This window comes from Theropithecus gelada, chromosome 11 (genome assembly GCF_003255815.1).
Source record: "Theropithecus gelada isolate Dixy chromosome 11, Tgel_1.0, whole genome shotgun sequence".
Taxonomy (NCBI): domain Eukaryota; kingdom Metazoa; phylum Chordata; class Mammalia; order Primates; family Cercopithecidae; genus Theropithecus; species Theropithecus gelada.
The window spans coordinates 56714750-56739718 of record NC_037679.1 but is presented as its reverse complement, the minus strand read 5'-3'; the positions used below and the strand labels follow the sequence as shown (position 1 = coordinate 56739718).

Here is a 24969-nt window from a genome sequence, read left to right as displayed (position 1 = left end):
TAAAATAATCATAACAGAATAGAGTGAATTTCTAAGCTAAATCACAAAGCTTCCAATTAAAAATGGTTTTGCTTGAAACTTGCTTGGGGAAACACCCCTAGACCCAAGGAGTCCTTGTTCTCTCCCCTCCTCTATATGTATTATTACTTCGTTGAAAAATTTGGACTAGTATGCTCAGTAAGTATGTGTGAGCAGGTATTTGACCTGAACCATGGATCACTGATCTTCATATTTAAAGACATATCTGTTCAAGGGGTCTGTTAACTTTATGTCACATTAGAGAGAAATGGTACAGCCTTCTTTTGAGCTGTAAACTTATTAACATAGCATAGTGGACCCCTACAAACCACAGTAGCTGAAGGGTGACTGCCTCCTTTCCCTTCTCCTCACCATGACAATAATGCTCTAATTCACATTGTATGTGTTTCTTTGATTAAAAAACAAAACACATTTTATTCTCTAGCATTTTTCATTTAACAAGTTAGAAAAAGAAATGCAAAAAAAAAAAAATCATTCTTGTGCCCTACCTCTCTAAATTTTATCCTCATTCATGACTATCTTGGGAAAGGGTTTTGAAAACCAGAAAGCACTAAACAAATGTAAAGGCCTCATGTTATTAGACAATGAGAGGGTAATTTAGTGTACCAGAGTGCCATGGAGTTGCCCTGTTCAGCGTCTGAATGATTTTGGTTATATCCATGGCAGTGCTGCTATACTTAAACAGAGAAGTGCATGGCAACTTTGAAATATTTTGAACTTATTGATTTTGAACCTCTCTTTAGAAAATAAATGAGTGTCCAAAATTCCTCATGGACCCAAAGGACATTTATAAATAGAAAATCTTTGTCAGGTTGAGGCCAAACTGGCTACAGAATTCGTCTAAGTACTGAGACAGAGGGACCTCAAGCCCTTGAAAAGATCCTAGGTACAGTCATAACATGCACATGCATTCATATTTAATTATTCATATTTTTCTTGCTAAAACTTTGAAAATGTTATTTTACTTTCCCACTGTACTCTCTGTTAACTGTTGATCTAATCTGATAAGAAATATCTACAGGATGGTCATAGAATATAAAACCAGGCAAAGCAGGTTTATATTCCATGGTAAGATGGCGCATGTGCAGACTCCAGGGAAAGAAGAGGCTTTGTAAAATTTATTTCAATATATGAGTATGTGGGCACTAGCTGAGGAACTTTTTGATTCATTCATAAAATGAGTTATGATATTATCACTGTCATCTGACCCATCTCAGAACTTTAGTCTTCCTACTGCAACTGTGTATTGCATTCACCCATCCAAGATGACTGTTATAAAGTGATCTAAGCTTCCTTAAAAATGCATTCAATGTCAATGCAAACTGATAATATTCATCCCAATTTCACTGTTCCCAGGGGAAATCCCCTCCCAAAAGACAATTCCACAGCCCATTACTATTCAGGGAGCAGGGCTAATGCTTTTCCTCACTCTTTCTGTCCCCAAGCTTCATCTGCATGCACATGAGAAAAAGACATCCAGCCCAAGACAGTGACAAGCCAAAAGGTCAAGGATCAGCATAGTAATATGATAATGTGCTTTTTAATATTTGCTTGATTAAGTGAGCTTCACAAAATACATAAGGAGGTTTATACTTACCACTTAGGACACAGTAATCAAATTAATAGAACACTGTGAAACCCATTCTCAATTTCTTGTTCTAGTAGGAGCAAATAATGACATGTAAAATTTTGTAAAACAAAATGTTTTGAGGTACTTCACGAACATGTACATTTAATGGGTTTTTTTTTTACCCCAGATATTTAATTTTTAATAACCCAGGAGTTATTATTAAAACTACTTGGAATTCTTCTACTACATTCTATTTTGGCAGTGGTAGAAAGTAGCCCCATAACATGCTGGAGAGAAGGGTACACCCATTTGGGTTGAAAAAAATCCACCATAATTAATCCTCGAAAGTGAAATTTTTGCATCCTATAATCAGGAGTTGCTGGGCATTTGATTAAATACCCCAGGCATTTCATCCCCAACCTACTTTCATTTCTCCCCCCAACTGGCAAACAAGAGAAATTAGACCAAGAACCTGAAGAAACAAAGTGTGTACTTTAATACAGAAATGCTTTTACCTGCCATCCTGCTGTGAATGAAATGGGCTGGGCTTTCAAAATGTTAGTCAGCTTAACTCCCAGTTGGTGGCACTGGGAAAATGTAGCCACTCAGTCTTATTGCTGTGTTTCTGTTCTTTAACTGCCAACTGGAATACAATAGAGGAGTCAAATGGAAACAAAAGAGAGATGGATCCAGAAAGAACCAGAAGGACGACAACAAAGCAAATCAAGAAAATGCTAAGGAGCCAAAGACACTGTGTTCCCTAAAGTCAGCATCCCAGACCTTCTTCACATTGAAGATAATTATGCTTCCATTAATTGCCACTTCCCCTCAGACAGTCATGATATTTACAAATCACAAATTATCTAGTAGATGCTTATCTTTGCGACATTTTAGGAAAATCATAAGATATGTTTAACCCAAAGAGAGAATGGCTATATCACATTGCTCAGACATGGATAATATATATTTTACATATTATGAGAGATTTTAATATAGCATACAGGGTAGCAGTGTTGAACACACTGATATTTTTGGACTTGAAGACAGTGCCTCCATTCTGATGGATTACAGGATATACAGCATACATAGAGGGCTAGATATTTTAGTATCCTCATATTGCATCAACAGGTACCTGGAATTTTACTTATGGTCAGCTTCTCCATCATCTCGCCATTGTTATTTGTACTTTTTTTCTTCTCATGCAGACATTATATTATTACAATAGTAGACACAAGGCTGCCACTTATCATACAATCCTCATGTCCTCTTTTAACTTCAGAACGTGTCAAAGTATGTATGCCATTGTCTTTGGTTTGTGCACATTTAAGAATTCACACATCAAAAGTCAAATTTTGTCCAAGGTTACAGAATAGCATGCCTTTCCCAGCCTCCCCCCCCCACATAAGAATAATGATGTACAAAATTTATATTTTAATTTAAATATGCTGTATGGTGTACTGAGTCATATTTTTCTAAGATGCAAAGGATAGAAAAAAACAGTAAAAATTATGTGACTTACACATAAACAAAATATATTCAATAGCCTGGCTTTTAGGTCACAGTTTAAATAACTGTATATGAAGCTTTATATTATAGATTTCTACACCGAATGGATAAATGAAAACTTTTATGGGGCTGGGATAGTCATAAGTACAATCATATGAAATCACATCTTATGAGACATGATAAAATCTCACCTTATCAGATGTGACATCCAAAATGTTGCATTTTCCCTGTGATGTTATTAATAATGCAGGAGCATCCTTCTTATAGAGAATATCTTTTAGAGAATATTGTCTTTGGTAACAATCAGAGTCAGAGTATTAACTAGGTGATCCAAAGTTAGAGTGCAGATTGCAAACAACCGTTGTGGTTTCAGCCAGTCTGAAAGTTCAGAATAAGAAAAAAAGTAAGAATTTTTGACTGGTCAGCAGAAAGCAAAAATCTAAAAAAAAATACTAAGGTTTCTATATTACTGTGAATGTGCTAGCATTTTATATTTTAACTATCTTTTAATGTTATTTTATTTATAGCAATGTGGTCTCTGCTACCCAGGCTGGAGTATAGTGGCACAATCATAGCTCACTGCAGCCTCAAACTCCTGGGCTCAAGGGGTCCTCCAGCCTCAGCCTCCCAAGTAGCTGGGATTACAGGTGTGAGTCACTGCACCTGGCTTAATTTTCTTATAATCCATTTTTGATTCCACAGATTACTAAAACTCAAAGTATATCTATCCCAGACAAAGCAAGATGGTAATTTGTCAATTTTCTACTTTGAGGCCTAAATTATGTTCCTTAATCTTCTACTTTGCTCAAATTCATTATAAAAATGAACAATTTACCATCTCACTTCACATGAGAAAGATAATATTATAGAATGTGGATCCCAGGATAGAACAACCAAATGCTACCTGGGGACAGATGAACATGCGTGTGTGTGTAACTTGAATTGTTCCAATTATTCTTTTGCTTATAAAACAATTTCTATATGAGCTCCAGAAGCCACTTTGAAGCAACATCCATTAGCATACAACATTTTCTACTTCTGGAAGCCAACTCACAATAAATCTCTTACCTTATAGAGAGACAGAACAGCACAGGGCTCGTAACAGGATAAGTGATGCATAAAATGTTCTTCAGCTGACTTCCCATGGGATTTATATTTCCAAACCTAGGAACACCGTCTGCCTGCACGGATGGAATGCTAAGCAATGCAGTCAAACAACCAATATGTTATGTATAGTTTTTTAGCTTTAAGAAATCTAAACAAAGAAGAAACTGTAAAATATGTAAACAAGCAAGTTTGTGTCTAAAAATTATAGCACAAATTAGCTAGAAAAATACATAGCTTAAATAAGGAAGGTTAGTGATGGGCTCATATCTGTAAGTGTGATTGCGATTATGTAGATAATATGTTTTTTTTTTTTTAGAAACTGACGGGTTGCTGCATTCTTGGTTATAGGTTTGAGAGAGACTCTTTTATATCGTATAATGCAAGTATTCCACGTGGAAATCATAGGATCTGAATTACAGATAAAATATCAGTGAAGGAGTCCAGTTTTGGGGGTTTATTTTTCAAAAGTACTCAAGAGGATAAAGAAAAGAATCTAAGAAAATAAATAAGAAAAATGCATATGTTGAAATTCTACTTACATTTTCTCATTTATTTGTTTGAAAAAAAGGTATCACTATTTTTTTTATAGTACAGTTTCAAATCAGACTTATTTCCTGTCCAAATTTAGCCTCTGTTCGTTGTGTCATATTTCTGCAGGCATGGAAGGGAAATCAATGCCCCTACTCACCTTTGGGAGAATTTCACTGCCACGCCTCCATGGTTCTATGGGATCCAATAATCCTTGGCTCAGTATTGATTTTTCTATGACACCTGTAGAAACAGTCTCTCCTTCCTTTCTAACAAAATATAGCAACAAAAATCGTGTAGTTTCTTAATGAATTAAGCACAGGTTATTAAGCACAACCTCATCCTGTAAAGAAATGTGGTTTGTATTTTTTAAAAAATGTTAACTTTGCTTGATTTTTCTGAGCCATTTAACAACTGTTTAAAGGTGATGTGAACATCTATTTATAAAAATAATTTGAACATAACTTTCTTAGGTTTCTGGCAGCTAACTCCTATACTGTAAATAGTATTTATTCTTCTAAGGAAATAGACAAATGGTAAAGCCTATCTGAGTTCAATTCCCAATTTTAAAATATCTCCAAAATCAAAATTTTTGAATATAAAAATCTACAGTCATGCTTTTAAAATCTAAAGTTTTGATGAGATAGAGGACCTTCAAGGGAGTAAATAGAGTATATCAAATCCTAGGAGAGAAAATGGGTTAAATTTGGGGTGTATTTTGTAGCATTAAAAGAGTTGGAAAAACAGGCAAGAAGCATCAGCCTTTCTACTTTTCTTGACAAACACAAATGCAAACAAAAAACAAAAAAAAAAAAAACAAATCTTGTTTGCAATATTCTTTACACACCTGATTTAAACCTCAAAGGTATTTGTTTCACCCTAAGCAGACTTCTTTGGGCATGTCTGATTATATTTCCCCGCAGCCATTCTGCGCTGAGTGGAGTAACTACAGTTGGCAACCTATTCCATCACTCACTCCATCATCCTGAGAATCTGCAAAATAAAAATGTGGTGTTTAAAAAAAAAAAAAAAAGCAAACAACAACAACAAAAAACTTTATTTTACATTTGCTTTTCCCAGTAAAATCCTAGAAAAAATGCAGAGCAGTGTGTTTCCCACAATATATGTGACATCTTAGTTAAAAGTGACAGGACCATGTTGCACTCTGGCAGGTTTAGTGTTAAGACCTGACAGATAAAAATCTGCATGAACAACTTCCCTGCCACAGATATTTAAACTCATGTGAAAACTTTGATTTGAGAGTCCCTTGATTAGCTTTTGCAACAGTGAATGCTACTGCCTTTCGAGTTCATTATAAATTACAGAATTCTTCACAGTACTGTCAATTTAAGCTCTCGTTTCACTAAAAGGCAGGCATTTTAACCACACATCAAACCTGTGTACATTTTTGAGTTAAAGAATTAGATCAATCCAAACTCCAGTTCGCAAGGGAGAAGTTCCATTGTTTATCAGGCCATGTCTACACTGGCTGAGCAAAGCGCTCTGTTCAGAAGGAGAAGCGCCTTTGGCAGCTAGAGTCCACATAGCTGACCCATGGACACTCGGGTGGAGTTTCTTCACCTAATTACACAGTGCAATGAAATTACTGAACATTTGATGAAAATGACCCATGACAACAAAAAAGCATGACATGATTGTTGTTCTAATCTATTGACATGGTAGTCGTTTAGAATGTAATTCAAAGAATCTATAAGAATGAGAAGATGCTTACACTTACAGCAGATGATGAATATGGGTACCAAAATACTTGATAACTCAACATTTGGTTTTACCCAAGTCATTCTTCCTAAACAAGACAGTGGTGGCACAATTTTAAAATGCAATTTCAATACCTTTTCCTAACTGATCCAGGTTAAGCTCGCAATGCTAATCTTATATTAACAGAGAAATCCACAGAGTTTAAATAATTAAAAAGATGATTTTGATCACACACACACACACACACACACACAAATGAGTTAAAAGGTAATCAACGTTTTGGAGGAAACATTTACATTTTTATGACTTGATCAGTTAAGATTTAGTAACATCTATGGGTGCATTCGATTCTCGTGACAATACCGTGCCCTTGACTCATCTTGAACGTTTTAGATAAAAAGTGGTGTAGCAGAAATGTTCTACTAACAGCCATGAAATTATAGGCTTTCCCTTCCATCCATCCAAACACACTCCACCCTGTGAAATAATAGAAACGACACTAATCACCTTTGGAATTTTGCCAGCCTTCCCCACAGGTGAGCTGCAGAGTTGGACTAAATTGCATTGGAGGAATAAAGCCTGTTTCACCCCTGTGAATGCTGTCAGAGGGCTTCAGAGTGCATGCATTTCAATTCATTGAAGAAAGCAGAAGCAAAGGTTTAACTGTGTGGGAATCTATCAGAACTGTTATCCACGAGGTACACTTACTTCTATCAATATCACCCCAAAATAAATTAATTAGGCCAAATGCAAACCCATTTTCCATAATCACTTGGACTTTGCAAATGGGAGTAGCTCATTACTTTTCTTTTTTTGCCAATCCCAACTTCAGATTTTCAAGATAAGTGTTCAGTCACTCTGTTTCAGTTTGATAGTCATGCAATTTATACATCAAATCCCCTTTTGCTGGGTGCAAACTTCCAACTTCAGATGAAGTCATGACAACATCTGGCTGATCAATTTTTTAAAGTGTCACTCAGATTATAAAATAAAAGAAATCTAGTTGCTCTAATTGCCTTGTTTAGCAAAGTTCATCTAGGATGAGTTGAATTTTATATCTTCTTTTTCTATATGAAAGCCCTGATAATGTCTAAATATAAATATAAATATAATTGCTGCCAAACATGTTTTAGTCACATATTGATGATAATGATGATGGTAGTGGTGGTGGTAGTGGTGGTGGTGCTGGTGCTGGTGCTGGTGCTGGTAATGATAATGAAATAGCAAACATCCTTATGGTACTTGACTATGGCCCAGGTACTGTCCTAAATGCTTTGTGTATAGAAACTCATTTAATCCCCCAACAACCCTGTAAGACAGATGCTGTTAGCCCAATTTAACGGATGAGGAAACGGGATTACAGAGACAGCAAGTAACTTGCCCTGGATCACATAGTAAATGGTAGAGATGGATTTGAATCTGCGCAGTCTGGCTCCAGTGTCTGTACTTTCTTAGATGGTGCCGTGCTTGGCCTAGCCACAGTGATGAAACTGGCATATCATTATGCATACAGATTTAAATTAAAAGGTGGTGTTTTTACATTGGCTCTTTCCTTCCTATATGAGTGGAATTAACATGCCTGGAACTAGGACTTTACTCTGTAAACTACTCTGTCCGTCCGACAGGCTCATTCTTCTATTTCTCACTCATTCATTCTTCTAAATCTCATTCAGGATTTCCTTTACACCTTTCAACACTTACATTTTAAGATGTTTGTAAATGTGAAAAATGTCACATAAGAAAGGAACTGTAAGAATAAAAATGATTAAATTGGGTCTAAGAGTAGAGCTTGTACCTAAATGTAACCTCATGGGATCAGGCCTACTGAGGTCAAATCCTGATGCTACTTATTCCAGGTTAGATAAGTTGTTTTATTTCTCTATGACTTAGTTCCATTATCTAAAATGGGAATGAAAATAGTACTACAGTTTAGTATTGTGAAGATTAAATAAATTAATCCATATAAAATGCTTACCCCAGTGCATGACACATAGCAAGCATTTGATAAATATGAGCTATTGTTATTATTATAGTTGGTTTATATAGACTAGCCTTCAGTTGCAACTAAGCGTTAAAAATTAAAATTTGACATTGTAGTGTGAAAGTATTAACACAGATTTAAGAAAAATTGGTTGTTCTCACAGGAAATCCTTTCATCACAGAGACAATTTGCCTTTAAAAATTCACTGAGACATATTTTCACAAATAATTTTATTCCCCCTATTTTCAAGAACATAGACAAATTACAGATTGTGACAGACCACCTAAAAAGTCATTGGAGTTTACAATGTTATCACCTAACAAACTAAAAGTAGTCTTTTTTTCTTGAGACAGGCCTCTCTATGTCATCCAGGCTGGAGTACAGTGGCATGATCACAGCTCACTGCAGCCTTAACCTCCTGGGCTCAAGGGGTCCTCCTGCCTCAGCCTCCTAAGTAGCTGGGACTACAGGTGCATGCCACCACGCCTGGCTAATTTTTTGTATTTTTAGTAGAGATGAGGTCTCGCTATGTTGCCCAGGCTGCTCTCAAACTCCTGAGATCAAGCGATCTTCCCACCTCAGCTTCCCAAAGCGCTGGAATTATAGGTGTGAGCCATTGTGGCTGGCCTAAAAGTAGCTTTTCCTATACAGCAAGGTTTTAAATAACATAAAAGTATTGCTTGCTTAATTGTTTTTATATCATAATTCATATTTCTAAGTAGAGTTACTTAAGTCAAATTGACCTTGATGGCAGTGATGCAATTTTAACAATTGTGCAACTAAACATCAGTAGAATTGTCCATATCTTCAGTTTGTCCATTTTCTATGCACACTTCTCGATAATCTGAGTGCTTAGGCTGATGTTTAAGTCCCAACTCTTTGAGGTCAGTTAGACATGGATGAGTTAGACATGGCTACTCTGGAGCATAAAATAGAAATTTCCATCCCAAAGAAAGTGTAATGCAAGGACTAGGAGAAAATTAATTACTGAGTGCCCACTTGCATGGAGGTATTGGGTAAATGCTATACAAAGAAAACGGAATGGATTGAAACCTTTTTGCTTCAGTTCTAAAATGGACACCTTCACCAGAGACAGTGTGAAAACCCCAGAGGCCCAGAAGCTATTCTAGGTAAATCTCACACTTTCGCCTGGATATTCCCAGGATGCACTGAACTGCCTTTTTCCAGTTTGGCCACCGTGGAACTTGAGAGCCGTTTGCTGGTCCCCAAGGAGCTAGCAGTGAAGAGAGACACCTTTGCCTCATTTCCCAGTACCTCAGGGACCAGATATTCTTTGGCAATCCTCAAAGAAAGAAAGTTTTGATGTATATAGATAGTGGCTTGATCAAGAATTAAAGTTTTGAATAAAGGGGTTGGTGTGTAGCCTCATCAGGGACAAAGAGAGTAGACTGAAAACAAGGCACAATCAATGTGTCTCAATGTGAATCCTAACTGCCCCACCTAGGTTCCTCGCTGCAACCTCTGCCTCCCAGGTTCAAGCGATTCTCCTGCTTCAGTCTTCTGAGTAGCTGGGATCACAGGCATGCGCCACCAGCTAATTTTTTTATTTTTAATAGAGATGGTGTTTCACCATGTTAGCCAGGCTGATCTCAAACTCCTGACCTCAGGTGATGCACCCGCTTCAGCCTCCCAAAGTGCTGGATTACAGGTGTGAGCCACTGCACCTGGCCAGAAAACTCTCATTCTGAAATGGGATCTCAGCAATCATCAGTCTCCAGGTGTCTAGATGGGGACGGCATGTCCCAGAGACAGCCTTCTGCCGAAAGTCTCACAGAGTGAGCAGCAGTTTTAGAATTAGAACCAGTGGGGGTAAAAGGAGACAGCTGAAGTGTTAGAGAAGAAATAAATTCTTCACAGCAATTAACTGATTAGAAGGAAAATGGAAACACAGGGAAAGACACACATGACTTCTACTGGCAAGAGATGTCAGCAACCTCAACCATGAATTATTGGCACAGACAACCAGGGGGATGTGAAGAACAAAGACTGTGAGGAGCTAAACAAGGTAACCTGGTTTCACTGGAGAGGATGAGGCTTCCCTAGCAAAGGGAATGGACTGGTGCAGTAACTACGTGGGGAAGTTATATGATGTTCAGACTTTCTATGTTAAGCACAGTGTCAGTCACAGCGTTATCTCCAGTATCTTCAACAAACATTGTTAGCTGCAGCTGTTTCTGCTGCTACTCAATGCCCCACTCCCTCCACCCCAGCTGCTTGAGGTCCATCAAATGTGTTTTTCAGATTTTCTGAACAAACTACAAAATTATTATTTTCTGTGGCAGTTTCATTTTTCTTTTTGTTGCATGTTTAGGTCTCTTTTAAAGACATTTAGATCTTTTAAGTTTTAGAAAAGATACTCCTTATTTCATATCATATATGAAGTCTAACAAATAATCTCCAAATATCAAATGGAAAGTTTAAAAAAGGTCACATCTACCCAGTGTCTCTCGTTGGCTACTCCATAGACCTGCTGTCATTTCTCATTATCCTTTTCTTATGATTCCACACACAAATCCAACCCAGGTGATTTGGTTCTTAAAGAAATGAATGTGAATTAATTCTGATGATCATAAATTTTAATGAGACAACACTTCAGATGCTCTCAGATGTTCCAAATGCAAAACTTATCTTTTCTGTGGTGAAACTGGAAATTCTTTTCTTAGGAAACCTTGATTGTTTCACCCCTGCTATTTTTTACATAATGAAACAATTTGCATATCAGCAAGGTCAGAGGGGACAGAACTGGAATCTCAGGCTCCTCATCTCCCTGCTGCTCCCACGTCAATGCTACACATTTCTCATTCCCTTTTGTTTATAAGTTTTCTAATTTCACAGAATTACAAGTCATATAGCATGACATCAAGCTTGATCTTGTCATTTTGCTTGATTGTGCAAAATTACAGTCATTCCAGAATGTTGACAGAATTCCTTTCAATATTTTCTCTGTTCGTTTATTAAGTGGCAATGTCATACTTAAAGAATGATCATTTCTGGGATGACTCATTCAAATCTTTGAAGACTGACATCCCATTAAAAATTCGTTTCTCCCAATCACCCTCTATTCTGTCTGTCTCCAGTACACTCAACATGTCAGAAATAATTATAAGTGGGTTAATATATACAGAAGCCATTTCTCTTTAATATTCCAGAATGAATGAATGTAGTATTGCTTTGTTATCAGCTTTATTCTGGTTGGAAATTTACGTTCAGTATCAGTAATATCTCATGAAAAAGTTGAAACCTGCTCTAATGTTTCCAATTTCTCTAGATCAGCCCTACCTTCAGACATCATTTGTTTCTTACAAATAATTATTTAATATTAATGGGAAAGGTCTTTCTTCCTCAAAGATGGCCCCTACCTTCTTTTGCTGCTTTTCATAGGAGGATGTCAAGGTAATGACTTTGCTATGTCACTTATTCACATTAGGGCAGCTTGTTTAAAAACAGATTTCTGATTAGAATTTTTTTTAAAAAGCAGGAGGTGATTATTAAGCCCATTCAGAGTTCTCTCTTATTTCACATTGCCTTTTTATAGTGGGCACTGCCTGTTGTTTTTATCAGACAAAGGCAGAAAACTTGTTTTGTATCCAAGGTAAATGGAGAATGTCTATACCTGTATTTTTTTTCAAAGCTTACCATTCTTACCTATGGTAAAAGGCTATTACAAAGAGTACTACTCTATCACGGTCTGGCTTGTAGAATAAATAAAGCAGCCTCTACAAAAGGATGCATTCTGTGTACCTCTCTCCAAGTTGATGGAATGCAATGTATTATGGAAAACATTATCCCTTTGCACAGATAATCAGGATTACAAGTTTTCTGGATCTCTGGCTTGTTGGCTGATATTACCTGCTTGGACAAGCTCTAAAAAGAAACACTGCCAGGTGGGCCTACATGTGGAGAGGCCCAAGGCTTGCTGAAACGCCCTGACGTAAATGCTAGGAGGGTAGTTTCCAACATGGCTGCACCTTGATGGAAAAAGTTCTTGACTTGGACAGATGGACCTGTGTCACCTCTTTGCCACTTATTAGCTATGTAGCTTTGAGCAAACCACTTATGCTTCCTGAGGCTTATTTTATAAAATACTGGTAATAATGCCTTTGGGGGCTCATATAATAAATAAATTAATGTATGTGACAATGTTGGCTCATTACAAATTATCAGGCAGATGCTTGGCATTATTTTTCTTAAGTAATTACCTAAAGCTAACAAGCAAGTCAGTCAAGATCATGTATATCAAACAGAAATCTAGAGGAAATGTGTATATAACATAACCACACTTGCTCAACACTAGGAATAGGAATTTCTTCTAATGAAATATTACTGTGAGTAAAATTTACTCTTATGTATCTATCATATGTATAGGTAACCAATTTTCAGTGAGTGGAAATGCAGTAAAATACTCAAAAACTGCATACAGTGTAGACATAAATTAACACTTTTTAATAATTCAGGAGGTATTTCATTGTCTTATTGTACCTAAGGGTCATAATTATGATTATCAGTGGCTAATTTACCAGATAAATGGATGGAATGCAAATGACTCTATGGTATAACTGAGAATAAATCTTTGGAATTAATCCATGCTATCCATTTTTAATAGTCACAGGTCTCTATTTCAAAAATGCAGCATGGCTTCAATCATTCTAAGTTATCCGATCTGAGCTTTTTGATGATTTGTATTCTCCTAAGGGGATGTTAACCTCAGCACAAATGTCCACATTCTAACATATCACCAAGCATTTTGCCCAAACATAATGCCTTGTGGGTAGTGTTCAAGGCTGGAAGCCTTCTACATGCCTGACCCTGATCCACCAGGTGTGGAAAGAACAGCAAGAAGTAACTGCAGAAAGGGGAAATAGAGAGGAAATAATAAGCTCTGTGCTGACTAATTGATGAGACTGTCAAAAAGATGAAAGGAATTAAAAGCTAAGGAAGACTCTGTAAATTATATGGCACTAGAAAAGTCTAAGGTATTATTATAATTATTGCTATTAATAGTCTTACTCAGTTTACAATGGAAGAGTTATATATAGCTTGAAAGAGAAGAGCTCTTTTCCAAATGATGATACATTTATTCCTTCATCATCCAATTCTTGCTCTCTCAGCTTATGTCTCAGCCAATGTGAGTGACATGTATAGTCTATCCTTGTTTTCTTCTGTTTTTATCATAGTTTGACACAGTTGAAATAGATGGGAAGATCTTGCAGAGAAAAAGGCTGCAAGCAAATTCTGAAATTTTAAAAATAGCTGTCTCTGAATAGTAAAAAGGTTTCGGCACATAGGAAGCTAAAGATGCTCTTGTTAATATGGCTAAAAGCATGTAGCAATTATTGTAGAATGGTAGAATATTCTAAAAGCTCAGCATCTGCACACTATATCTGTTAGGATGTCATTGTCACAAAAGGCAGATACATGTCAGAATGATCTCCGGTTCTGAGCTTGGCCATCGGAACTGTCTACTTGAAATAAATAAATCTGCATATGTGAGTGAGCGTGCATGTGCAGGCATAGCTCTTATGGTTGTATTGCTATAGACACACCCATTCACACAAAAATATATCACTGTAAGAACTGAGGACATATTTGGCAGAGGGCTATAAAACTCTACAACGCCATCGACAATCATTCATAAATCACTTAAAAGTAGAACTAGATTAATAAAGGTAGATATTCATTTCCCCACCACAAGAAGAGCTATTTCCATCTCCTTAATTAACTAATACAAGTATCTTTAGCGTATAAGCAAAGCACAATCCATAGTGCTTAAAGAAGAAAGAAAGGAATGTATAAAATAGTTATATAAAGGGCAGTACAGTAATAAAGAGAATGAAGGAGGTTTACATTGGCTAGCATGGAATGATACATTACATATATTAGGTCAAAAAGCAACTTGTAGAACGTTAAGTATAATATCGTCCCACTTGGGCTTTACATACACACAAAGACAAGTGTACTTAAAGAAAAAAGTGTAAAATGACAAAAATCAATTAATAGTTCTTCTGGGAAAAGAAGTAGAATTGGGGAGGGCGGAGGTACAGTTCCTTTTCACTATTTAAATTTCAATATAGCTATTATTTTTACAATTATTTTTTAAAGAAACAAAGGAGATATATGTCATAGCACCTCCACATAGAGAACACTGAGTGTAATTACAAGCTTTTTTTAATCATCGAGTCTACCAATTTCTGTTGGTCACATTGTTCTGCAAAATAAACCTTTTTTAATTGAAGGACATAGCATCTTTTCTGGCTTACGGCCACTTACCCTTCACAAGTACTTCCAAAGCTTCATCCAGGACATTATGCTCATGTTAACCTCAAATCTAAGGAATAGAAAATACTAGTAAATCCATCTTGCTCTCAGCCCACATTCACCACAAAAAGAATGTTCCTTCGTGTTTTTAACTGAACAGATTTAAAGCACTAGAAATAAAAATTGTACCCTACTTTTTAAAAACCTATCTATACATGCTTACACAAAAACCTCCATAAGTAGCTGTTTCGGAACACGGGCTTAGGTGAAAGCACATCCCACCTTCACCATTATCAACTGCGTGGTTCTTTAGCCCTTTATCTGTGCAACTAATATGGGAAGCTTTGAAATAACAGAGCACAAAGGGCCAAGAAACTAAAAATTCAAGTCTCATATTTTGTCTACAATATTATCAAACTGACAATAACATACAGTGCCCTAGTCATTCATTCATTCATTTGAAAATATGACTGTCCCATGAGCCATGCACCTGGTCATAGTGAGAGTATAAGACAAATTCTCATCTATTTGCTCCCCTCAAGAAACTTACAGTTGTGTAAGCAGGAACTTCAAAAATAGAAAAAATCTTGGGTGGTGCTTGGCATGAGGGGCCTCTGGGTTCCTCTGCACTAACCACCCCCATAAACAAATAAATAAAAATGTGGGAAAAAATCTTAAAGAGTATCATTTTTTTCTAATCTTTGAGAAATTCCTGCATTTGTCTTTGATATAACCTACAATTTTACTTGTGATGGAAGTAAAGCATAAACATTTATTTCCATGATGTCAAAAATCAAAACAAAAAAAAGTTACTAATGGAAGTAATGAGGAGTAATGGGAAGCTACATGGAGGGCTGGCAAACCATGACCAGTGGCCTAACCCAGGCTGCTGCCTGTTTGTATCAATAAAGTTTATTGGAACACAGTCACACTCTTCTCTTTAGGTATTGTCTCTGACTGCTTTTGAGCTACCACAGAAGAGATGAGTATTCATAATAGACCTCATATTCTCCACAAAAACTAAAATACTCACTAAACTAGCTAAGTAAAAGTTTGCCAATCCCCAAGATGTTAATAAAAACTGGACAATGTACTTAAAACCTGGAATGTACTTTTTGTCTATTTTCCATTTTGGTGTGTGCTTTTGGGAAACTTCGGTTTCCAAAGGGATTCCTTAAGGCATGTATGTTTGTTCCTTCTCTGATATTAGGAGGAACAAAAAGAGACAGTGAATAAACAGTGTCGTAAAACACAGGTTGAGGGAATTTAAATTAAAAATAGAATGACTTTACAATGTTTGTAAATCTGAACTTTGCCACTACATTCATGTTCGTGTTGGCCAAGGGCTGAAATTTTGAGATGGATGTGGAAAGAACAGCCTGAATCAAATGAGTAAGATCACAATGGGGCTTATTTAGTCAGTCTTGGAAATATTTATAATATCATGAGTACTGCCCAAATTTCTGAATGTCCCAACTTTATTCTAAAAAGAATCTGGCCAAAACATTTTTAAAAAATGTTTCAGCTAAATTTTCATAAAACACTTGCACGGATGGAACAATGAAGACTACTGCCAAAGACGCTCCAATTTAATTCTGCCTGGCACATCAGCCAGGCTTGTTTGGCATTTCATTAACAAAAAATAAATCTCACTCTTCTTCCTGAGAAAATAGCATGTGTAGTATTTTTGGGGACAGCAAAGCTCAGCATGCTATTTCTCGATATGAAAAAAAATATATCTGAAATGTGGATAAATAAAGCTTTTAAAAGACTTTCTTTGGCATGGTAACTGGCCACCCTGGGAAATCTGTGTTCTTAGTATGTGACTGAATAAAGCTAACATAAAATAGACCTTTAAATGTTTAAAAAATCACAGAGAAAGAAGGTAATAAAATAGTAAGAGGATTGTTCTGGAAACAGAAAACAGATTCTTGTGACACTTTGACACTATGATGCTCCAGGCAAGCCAATAACTTCATCTTCTTTAATTTTAGCCTCTTTTTGGAGTAAAATATACATAAAGTATGGATGTCATAAGAAAAGATAAAAGATACTTGTATCTGTGACTCATTTGCTCTTCCTCAGAAGAAACGAAAGAAAAAAATTAAAAGTTAAAAAAATATATAAATGCATCCTTACATGAACAGCTTCACGACTCAATTATCAGCAGTGGAACAGACAAAGATCATTCCAGTTCTGCGCCAAATTCTTATTCAAGGAAGTCTGAATTTAGTTGAAGAAAATAAGTTGCTAACAGCTATCAATGGACTGAATAGCTCAGGTTAACACAAACTGGATACTGATATAATCAATATAATGACTGGATTATGTACAGGGTATTGATGAGGCTAAGGTTAGCTGGATGGGGGTGGGGACAGGACACATAAGGGAAAGGTTCTTGGAGGAGGTGATACACTTGTGTTGACTGAAGAAAAAGTAGGAGTGGGCCAGGAAAGAAGAGTGAGAAGAGACTTAGAGGCAAAGTAGACAGTATGTGCAAAGAAATAATATGGTTCATGTGTAGAGTTCCAAGCTGTTGCATGTAGCTGGAAAGCAAAGTGCAAGACAGGAAATTGTTAGAGATAAGACTAGAAAGAGGGAGGAAGGAGCAGATTTAAGGCTAGAATTTAGCTTAGGAATATTTTGTACTTTATCTGGCAGAGTAGGGAAACACTAGAGGGTTTTAAGCTTGCACACAGCAGGTCTGCTTTGGGTTGTATGTTAGGTGGATTGCATGGTGACAAGGCTAATGGAAGAAAGGTCATTTGTATGGTGCAGATGTCCAAGCAAGAGATGAAACATCAGAAGTAGCAGTAGTTCTCAACTACAACAGTGGTAGTGATTGTGAGCCTTGCAGATGGATTCACAAAATATTTAGCATGAAAAATTAGCAGTTCCCTAATCCCAGCACTTTGGGAGGCTGAGCGGGGCAGACCACGAGGTCAGGAGATCGAAACCATCCTGGCTAACATGGTGAAACCCCGTCTCTATTAAAAACAGAAAAAATTAGCAGGCGTGGTGGTGGGCGCCTGTAGTTCCAGCTACTCAGGAGGCTGAGGCAGGAGAATGGCGTGAACCCGGGAGGCAGAGTTTGCAGTGAGCCAAGATCACGCCACTGCACTCCAACCTGGGTGACAGAGCGAGACTCAGTCTCAAAAAAAAAAAAAAAAAAAAAGAAAAGAAAAGAAAAGAAAAGAAAGAAAAATTAGCAGTTCCTGGTACCGGGTTTGATATGGAAAACAAAAGTGGGCAAAAAAGAGCCAAAAGTGAGTCTTAAGTTTTTAGTTTGGATGAATGAGTGGACAGTGGTGCCACAAAATGAGACAGAGAGCATAGAATGGGGAACCAGGTTAAGGAGGATGATGATGAGGTTAGTTTGCACATGTTAGGTTGGAGGGTGCGTGTTGGATATGGCAAACAGTTGGATATTTGAGTCTGAACTGCAGACAAAAGACTGGGCTACAAATAAAATGTCTGAGTAGCTGCAAACCATGACGGTGGATGAGAGTACTGAGGGAAAGTGTACAGGGCAAGAGCAACAGGCTGAGGATGAACCCAGGGGAAGAGGAAGAAGAGAAGTCCAGGAAAGAGACGAAAAGGCATAATTAGAGGACCACCCAGAGGGTATGGTACGGTGGAAGCCAGGGGAATGGACAACTTTCAGAGGGAGGGAGGTATCAATGGGGTCAAATGCACAGAGAGATCTAGGAAAGAATTATAAAGCCCATTGGATTTAGCAATTCAGGAATTACTGGTTCATCAGTAGTGAGGCAGGAGCAGAAGCCAGATGCTGGAAATTGTAAAACAAAGAAAAGGCTGGACACTGTGGATCATGCCTATAATCTCAGCACTTTGGGAGGCCAAGGCAGGAGGATCATTCGAGGCCAGTAGTTGTAGAATAGCCTGGGCAACATACAGAGAGCCTCATCTCTACAAAAAATAAAAATAAAAGAATTAGGCAGGTACAGTGGTACGCGTGCCTGTAGTCCTAGCTATTTGGGAGGCTGAGGTGGGAAGACTGCTTGAGCCCAAGAGTTTGAGGCTGCAGTGGGCTATGACTGTGCCACTGCACTCCAGGCTGGGCAACAGAGTGAGACCTTTTCTCAGAAAAAAAAAAAAAAGGAGAAGGGACAGTACATCATAGTTACAGGAGGTTCATCTGGGTATAAATAGCTTTGAGACTTTCCTGGCTCTGTCACTACCTAGCTGTGTGACCTTAAACAACTCCTTTTTCCGAGTTCAGCCTTCCTTACGACAATAAAATGAGATGCTTCCACTTCATGGTTTCTTCTACCAGAATTTCCAGTTAAGAGAAGACTACAGATAATTTAGTTATACTTTCTACAATGTAGGAAATTAAATCAAAATACGATTTATAGATACTGAAGCAAATATTGAGTAGTTCTCAGGTCATAAAATTATGGTGTACATCTTAGCAAAGAAATATCTACTGATAATAATTAGGAACACTAGCTATACAAAGAGCCTTTTCGTTTTCAAATGAAAAGCTCATTTGAATTACACAATATTTTCCTTCCCTTTCAAAGTCCAATACCAAGTGTTTGATGACAAATCAAAGCAGAATTGTTCCAGCCTTAGTACATATGCCACTGTCTCCAAAAGCAAAGTCAGAAAGACAATTTCTGGATACAAATAATTCATTTCTGTTTCTGCTCTATTCACTAGAAGTATATAACCACAGCTGAGATTCAATCTGACAGTCAGTCATACCAAGTCTATGGATTTCTTTACCACACAGATTGCAATTTCTCCTTGCAGTGTCTCCCTAGACAATGCTGAATAAAATGACCTCAAAGAACTGGCAGAGGGGAACTATACAATTAAAAAGTGCTTTTAGCTTTATATAAATTTAAGCAACACATACTTGTGATCCTGAAGATAAAATGGAATAAATAACAGTGCAAAGAAATAACCTTATCCTTCCTCTTCTTCATTCCAGAGACAGAAGAAAAACCATGCAATAAGTATGTTTGGTCCCTTAAAGGTTTGCTGGGATCCTACATATTCTTACTCAGTCCTGCTCTATGAGTAGCTTTTCTATCAGAGAAGCAAAACCTATAACCAGTTGTTTTTAATTTTTTTCTATCCTTTAATGTTTCTGAATCCTCCTCTCCTATAGTGTTAAATTGTGCTGATGTTGTTATTTTGTTTTATATAATCTTTTACAACTATTAAATTTATCCTCCTTTTTGGTTTTCACGTTGTAGCTATGGTCTCAGTCCTGGATCTGTTGCACTCTCACCTGGATTATTGTGGCCTTTCCTATCTGGTCTTTTGATTTCTGAAAATTAAGATTCTTCATCTGCCTTTCCATGGCTTCAAGACTTCATAAAAAAGACTATCATCAATACTCAGCAGGACTGCTAGGGTTGCTTCCACTGCTTATCCATGCACCTCACCACATCTACTTCCTCCTTAGGTTTCCACATTGATACTTGATATTGTTGGCTTTCCTAACTTCGAAGCGCATGTGGGCACCTGACTCCGCCCCATCCACTATGTCTCTTAACCCTCCTTAGTCTGCCATGTTATTCTCAGTCAAGTCACCTCCATACCCTCATCATCTAACCATTCCTATTTTATTTCTAAACCTTCCCCTGAAGTGTGTTCTGAGTCTTTAAATCACTTAATCTTCCACCTTCCTTCCCTCAGTAATGCCTGGCTCTAGAATTCCATAAGAAGCCCATCTTTGCTGGCAACTTCTGGAAAGCAAATATCCCTTAGTTGCAATTTCTGAAGTACACACCATTCTTTCCTCCATTCCTTTTTTAATACCCCAAATTACCCTATGATTTGAATATTTTATGTCATTATGACTTTAGTAGTGTTTTCTAATTCCAAATGTATTATATCTATATCTCTTTTTTTTAGATCTTCAACTCCTCAAGTGCAGGTATTGTATAACTATAAATCAGCCTTTTGGAGTACTGTCCAGATACCATTTTGAAAATGCAGAAATTTTAATGGTGATAATAAAATAGAAAGTATTACGCAAATTTGCCTATTCTTCCATGAGGACATGAATGAACAAATCATTTTGGAAACCACATAGCTTGGCTCTATCAGTTCCCCAGTGGGCCTTGATAGCACTAAGCCTATTTCTTACCTTGCTGTCTGTCCTGTGGAGCTAATCCAACCATAGACTTGCCTTTGAAGTCCACTGGAACATCATGCATGGGTGAGCTCCAGAGAGCACACAAAAGCAAGAAAAGAAAACTGACGTGTTATTCTTAACCAGAGGGACTGTGCTATTTCCGAGTTTCTATACACACTTGGACATCCCACAGACTTCAAGAGCCTGCAGATGAAGCAGGAGAAGAAGTTGAAGTTATCAGTGTCCTGCAAATGGGCAGCAGATGAAGCCACAGTGGAATGAAAGTTTTAAATTCCAAGTAAATCATTCTTTTTTTAATTCTTTATCAAGAGTCATACAATCACAAATATAAAATTCTTTTAGGCTATAAAATGACTCCCTGAGAATGTCAAGTTCTTCTGCAAATGGCATCCACTCTTCATCTAAGGTATAAAAATTGCCTTGTAGACTAGCATTCAATTCCATGCAACAGACATTTATCCAGAATCTTTACTGAAAAGGAGTTGTGCTCATCAAGATGAGAGCACCATCAACATCTTCAAAAAGAAAAGCATAAAGCAGCTCTCATAGCATATAGTCCTCCACAGCCACTTAAAAGCACACTCTCAAACAGCATCAGCATGTGATGCAGCAACATGGGTGAAATAGAAATTACAGCTTTAACACTGCAGTATTAATACTTTAGTATATCTCTAATATATACCCAAGGGCTTAAACTAAATCACATGGGGGAAACTATATTTATTAAGTATATATTTTTGGACCCTGCGCGTCCTTTTCTAAAAACAAATTCTACTGAAATAAGAGAATCACCAAGAGGACCCACTACTTAACAACTGTGTGTGTTCTTGGGTGTTTTTTTAACCTCTCTAAACCTCTGTATAGTAACTTGTAAAGTGTGAAGGATCATAATGCTTGCCTTTAGTCCATGTGAAAATGATGCCTGACATGTGGGAAATGGTTAAAAAAATTACTAAGGTGGGTATTATAATCCTTATTTTACAGAGGAAGAAACTGTGTTTCAAAGATACTAAGCAATTGGTCCAAGGTCGTAGTAGGTCTGGAATTTTAATCTAATTTGGTTTGACTCCAAAGGCTGTACTCTTCCACAAAGGTTGCTGCTTCTCTTATGGTCCCAAAGTGAAAAAGAAAAGACGACATCAGCTGAGATCTTCCAAATACCATCAGACATAGATGCCTATATTCCAATTACCTTCTCTTGAAAGTGTACGCTCAGATATTAGAATATTCGACCTTCAAAAGCCTTCCAAGGCCCTCAAATCACAGGGTACAAACTCCAAGGTAAAAACGGCTGAAACCACGACTGATCAATATAGCCTAGAAAAATAAACATGCACCTGAGAAGTAGAAACTCACTGATTACTGACAAGATATGAATTCACCAGAGGTGCAAGAAAATAACTTTGTGCTACTGGACATTGACTGATGCAGCGCTGCAATTCAGATTTCAAGTTTAAATATTTCAAGATGAAAGCTAAGGAGATGTATTTGTTTTCAGAAGCAACATTACTCAAAATACGTTGGCTACATCATTGGGGAAAAGACAGAAGGCAATGAGCAATTTATGCCAAAGTTACATTATTATGAATGAGTACACTGGAGATGAACCAAAGAGGTGTACCATCTCCTAACAGTAAGTATGCCTACTCTCAAGCATATTTACTTTAGAGGGACGACACTAAAATTAAATTGGAAGAAGACATTGGACATTATGATCATTATGATCCAGCAAGTGAAAGTGAAACTGGGAATAGCTGAATCTGCAATTCAATAAAAACAATTTTTTCCACATATTTTCTTTCAACTCTTCTGATTTCTAAATTTAACCATATACCATATTTTCTCAATATTATAATCCTTTGGCCTTCTCAAGGTTTTTTTTTTTGGTTTGTTTTGTTTTTTGGCTTCTTTTTTCTTCAAATTGTGTGAGTCTTAATGTGTATTTTTAAAGGTGGGTCAGATATACTGTCTCTAAGTACCTAATCTTCAAGCTCTAAATCACCCAGAGGAAAATGAGGGTGGTGGAAAGGAGAAGAAATTCCACCGAAGAATTTCTCGACCACATCTTTTACATTGCATGGAGTTCAAAGGTGTCTCCTGCAAATGGCTATCAAAATGAAATACAGCTCAGAGCAGACAGCAGTGAGAGGAGTTCCTTATTTGGGAGCACCAAAGGCATTCACAAGTCACAGGGAGAAGGTGTGTAGCACCTCTGCTGTCATTATCTGTTTAGACAAGTGGATGGCGAAACTTGCTTCCCAAAGACACTGAGAATTGAGAGTGGCTGCATCCAGGAGTGGGTCTCATTAAGCAGCCTTCTTTCTGATTTTCTCCATGATGTGTCTAGTATAAATCCCTTCACATAATAGGATCTCCAGGAAAATTGGTCCTTTGCTACATCCTCTCCCTGCCCCCAATAAAAGGGCATCTGTCTTCCACAGCTCACAGAATACCGTACACTGTCAATAAGAAATATCTGCTAGGAATGTGTACTTTTTAAGCCAATTCTTCCCTTCCCTGGGCAGAGAAGCCAGAAATAGTCAAGGCTCTTTTCTCTACATCTACAAAACACAAACTCCACTAGAGGAAAAAAGAGAATAATTAAGTCATTATTAGGCCTTTGCTTTTCAACACACAGGTAACTAACGGCAAAAATGTCAAGGTTTTTAAAGTGAAGTTTTCCAATTCTTTTTGGCCTGCTAATCTTTGGCTTTCCTGGAAAATGGTAATGAACATGCATACGAAGTTGTTTTTCCTTAAAATCGTAAACTTTCATATTTGAGATAGAAAGCGAGAATTGAACCAATACCAAAGCTCTTTGCTTAATGTTATATTTTGTTTGAAATAGTGTTTTTATCTATGTGGGTAAATGGTATAATATTTCTTCCAGAGAATGAAGCTATGGGCAGGGCTTTACACATCCTGAGATGTGAAAGACAGCTTTGAAAAGTTTTCCATCACATAGAATGTGTTAGCCTATCTTCTCAAGATAGTGAGGAAGTTGACAAATTTCAGAAGATAGGCATAAGCAATGATGTAAACTATTTTTAAAATATTTCAATTTACATTCATGTCCAAACTTCGGAAGACTATTGCAAAGTTAAATAAGGGCACCAATAAATCCACTAAGCCCCCAGTCTTCGATACACATACATGTATTTTACTATAAACCTTCAATAAAGAAAAATATTTGTAATTTTTAGACAGTTGAATTAATCACTAACAGGATGACGTAGTTACTTTATTTAAGTTTTTACGAAATGAAAGCCTTATGTTTTTGCTGATGAAATCAATTGAAAATTCTAAAATCCATTTCCAAGAATTAGCCTTTATTCTGAATATTCTCATTATTCTCACAACAAATAATCTGAACCTATATTCTGAGCCTGAAAGTTATATTTGATGGTTAATACTGCTTTCTACCTGTGCAGAAATAGCTTTTCCCTTCACACTACTAAAATATGATTGCTAACAGTAATTTCATTATATTATTCAATTAGTTCTTCAAGGTTTTCTTTTCTCTTCAATTCTACTACAGTTGACGAGAGAACGGTTATATTTTCTCCTTTTATAAAATCCTTCACAGTGCCATTAGCAACATTGTTCAGATGAGATAATTAGGGAAAAAAGCCGATTGAATGATTGAGTGAATGAATGATTGAAAATCTTTCCCAAGTTATAATAATTGTAATTATTGGGGTCAAAGAGAAACCATTTTAGTCTGAAAGATTATACACTATACCGACTGTTACCCAATTTGGAATGAAAAATTAAATTTCCAAACCATGTAGAAATTCTGAACTCTTTGAAATATTTTGTTTTGTGGGAAAGAACCAGAAATTCTTTGCCATATGTACCCATCTATCTTACTGTAGTTACCCAACCGAAAGATAAAATAATACTACGAAAGAGATAATTGACTGGAGGAGTTTAAAATGTTTATAAATATTAGAGATCCAATCAGTAAGTAACTGAGTGAATTGTCGTGGACTGGACTGCATCGCCCTGAATCAGCAGGATTCAAGTGAGGACTACTTGACTCTGGATTCAGATCTTCCTAGCACTTTAAAAACATCAGGTTTAAAATAAAATAGATCTGAGTCTTTA

At 36.9% G+C, this 24969-nt stretch overlaps 1 long non-coding RNA gene across 1 annotated transcript in view; it reads right to left on the bottom strand.

The window, feature by feature from the left end:
- LOC112634820 overlaps window positions 1–24969 on the bottom strand; it is a 66547-nt gene that overhangs the window by 34249 nt on the left and 7329 nt on the right. The window contains exons 3-7 of the long non-coding RNA XR_003121829.1: window positions 5598–5743; window positions 4911–5015; window positions 4184–4312; window positions 3307–3493; window positions 2125–2252 (exon numbers count right to left, since the gene is read on the bottom strand). This is a non-coding gene — a long non-coding RNA (uncharacterized LOC112634820). The remainder of the gene's footprint in view (window positions 1–2124; window positions 2253–3306; window positions 3494–4183; window positions 4313–4910; window positions 5016–5597; window positions 5744–24969) is intronic.